This window comes from Nuphar pumila, chromosome 17 (genome assembly GCF_984573655.1).
Source record: "Nuphar pumila chromosome 17, dmNupPumi1.hap1.1, whole genome shotgun sequence".
Taxonomy (NCBI): Eukaryota; Viridiplantae; Streptophyta; class Magnoliopsida; order Nymphaeales; family Nymphaeaceae; genus Nuphar; species Nuphar pumila.
The window spans coordinates 12815604-12818817 of record NC_143265.1 but is presented as its reverse complement, the minus strand read 5'-3'; positions in this window follow the sequence as shown (position 1 = coordinate 12818817).

The following is a 3214-nucleotide window of genomic DNA, read 5'->3' as shown; positions in this document are numbered from 1 at the left end:
GCTGGCAGATGGGATATTACTCAACTCTCGCCCTCCTTGTCTCCTTGATGATCCAACATCTCCATGGGGGAAGATGAAGCCCGTAATAGAGGCCATCCTCCAGGGTCAGCTCCCCTGCCTTCATCTCCTTCGTTCTTCTGCCCGTTCTCCTTTCCATTCACCTCCCCTTCCTTCATCTCCTACCCGTTCTTCAGTGTCTAATATGATTTATTAAGTATAAAGTTTTTATTGCTTTTCAAAGTTTTAAGAAGTTAGTTGAAAATACTATTGACAAATCCATCAAGATTTTCTATTCAGATTAGGGAAGAGAGATTGAGGCCCTCACGAAGTTTTTAAATGAGAATGAGATTGGCCATCATATAACCTGTCATCGTATACACCAACAAAATAGACATTGTTGACACTAGTTTATCTCTTGTGGCACATGCTGACATACTTGTTAATTTTTGGTTTGGTGTGGTACCTTTGAATGAAGTTGCTTCTTTCTGTGATATGACTTCATGGATGCGTTCTCTATATATGATTGTGCAGGAATACTCGACCGTGACACATGAATTCCGCATGAAAGGCTTTCGTTTGCAGGCTTCCCGTGGCATAAAGCATGGAGCTGAGTAGATACACTTGAGAAGTTACGTGCACACTTAGGCTTCCTTGATGAGTTGGCTAAAGAGCAGTATTGCGTTGCCTCGTGCCACCGCCACATGTCATAAACAAGGCATGGTTTTTCACTTAGCAACACTTTTTAGTACTGTTGTATATCGTATAAATTACATGCCTACCAAAATCTTGAAATATAAGTCTTAAAAAGTTTTGTTTATATAATCTCTTGATTATAAGTTTATGAAAGTGTTGGGGTATCAATATTGTCCATGCTTGAGAGACCAGAAAACATAAATGGAAATACAAGTCAGATATTTGTGTTTTCTTTGGGGCATGCATCTCAACATGAACATGAAGGCTATTATTGTCTTAATTAACCCTCAAACTATGCATGTCTTCATATCTAGAAATATCGTGTTCAATGAAGAAACCTTTTCTTTTAAAAACCAGTCTGCTAAATCCATTGAACCTAGGATCACGTCTCCCATAAAAGAACCTCATATAGAGACCCCAAACATTCTTCTTCCTGTATTCACTTCACCACCCATAGTTCTCCAAAACCATGAACCTGTCATAGTTGAATCCTTAATCCATGAGATGGCAACCAAGAAAGCCAAAGTTCTTCCTCTCCTCAAAGTTCACCCCACATCACCAAGTCCTTCAAATCCTAGTACCCATGTTCATCCAAGCCCAAAACTTAGAACCAACCAATTGTACCTATCCACTCTCATATGATGATTACCCGATTTCAAGATGGTACTCTAAAGCCCAAAATTTATCAAGCTACCCAAGTACCCTATTCCATAAGTTCTCCTCATTTACCTTCTTCAGGACAATGAAACTCTTACCCTTAAAGAAGCTCTTCGTCATTCCAAGTGAAAAGAGGTCATGAAACTTGAGTTTGAGGCTCTCATAAAAATTAATACCTGGACTCTAGTACTTTCGAAAAAAGGGCAACAGATAGTTGGGTGTAAATGGATTTCAAGATAAAACGTCATGTTGATGGTACACTAAAAAGGTATAAACCAAAAGATATAGTCAACATGATGGTTTAAACTATTTTGAAACCTTTAGTCCTGTTGTTAAACCTATAATGGTTATAATGGTTGGAATATTAAGCAGTTGGACGTTCATAATGCTTTTTTGCATGGATACTTATATGAGGAGGTCTATAGCAACCTCCTAGTTTCCTAGATTCTCGTTTGTTTACTTATGTTTGCAAACTTAAAGATCTCTCTATGGTTTGAAACTGGTTCCAAGAGCCTATTTTTTTTCCTGCAAAGTTCATATCTTTTGTAATTGGGTTTTATGGGAGTTAAAATCGACACATCTCTTAGGGAAAAGAGTTTGCTCTAAAAGATTTGAGATCTTTATATTATTTTCTTGGTATATAAGTTAGTCTTAAAGGTTCTAGAATGATATTGTCTCAACAAAAATATATTTTTGAATCGTTGAAAGTTTTTTTATAGAGTTAAGCCAATATCCATGCCCATGGCTTTGAGTTCGGTTCTTTCTGCTTCATCTGGTTCAAGATTCAAGGATCCTATTCTATACGGCAGTATTGGGATCTCTGCAGTATGCAACGATGACCAGACCAGAATTATTGAAAAATCCTATAGAAGTTCATTGGGTGGATGTTAAATGTATTCTCAAATACTTGAAAGGGACCATACACTATGGATTGGAAATTAGAGCATCTCAGAGTCAATAGTTATCTGTATATTCTGCTGGTTGCCTAGATGATCATCAATCCATTGTAGGATATGAAGTTTTTCAAGGACCCAATCTTATATGCTGGAGTTCAAAGAAACAAGCCACAGTTTCTCGATCTATTACCGAGTCGAAGTATAAAGCTCTTGCTAATGTAGTGGTTGAAATTATATGGCTCCAATATCCATTGCAGGAGCTGAAAATTGGAGTACATAAACTACTGTGTGACAATTTTGGAGTATCACATCTTGCTTCTCATGCAATTAACCACAATCGAAGCAAACATTGAAATCAATATCCACTTTGTAATATCTTCCAAAGATCAAGTTGCAGATGTGTTGACTAAGCCTTTTACTTCTCAATGTCAGAAAATATTGTCACAAGTTCAATGTGGTCGAACCCCGAATGAACTTGAGGGGTGCTGTTAGATCCAGCCAGATAGAGTCGCAAGGCAACATCAAAGGAAGTTTTACCTAATCAAGGACTCAAAGCCTTGGAGTCCAAGTTTAGGTCTAATGAGGAAACCTGTAAGTTTCCTGTTCAAAATAGGAAAGAGAAAGAGTTGCAATCTGTATCTATTGAAGAAAGATTTTATAAAATAAAGAAGAAAACCCTCCTCTATGAGAGAGAGAGAGAGAGAGAGAGAGAGAGAGAGAGAGAGAGAGAGAGAGACGTGAACGTAGGTTCAAACTTGAACTGAACCACGTAAAATTTGAGTCTTTTGTATGCGTGTGCCATGGAGCTTTCCCTTCATTCATGTCTGAACCATATTCTTTTAGTTTGGTATTAGACATTTGTTTTAATATAGCCAACAGATTCTTTACAGGTATGAATGTAAACGTTTCAGATTTATATCAGATGTGACCAATACTATATTTGACTGATCAGATGTTAGCTGAACGGA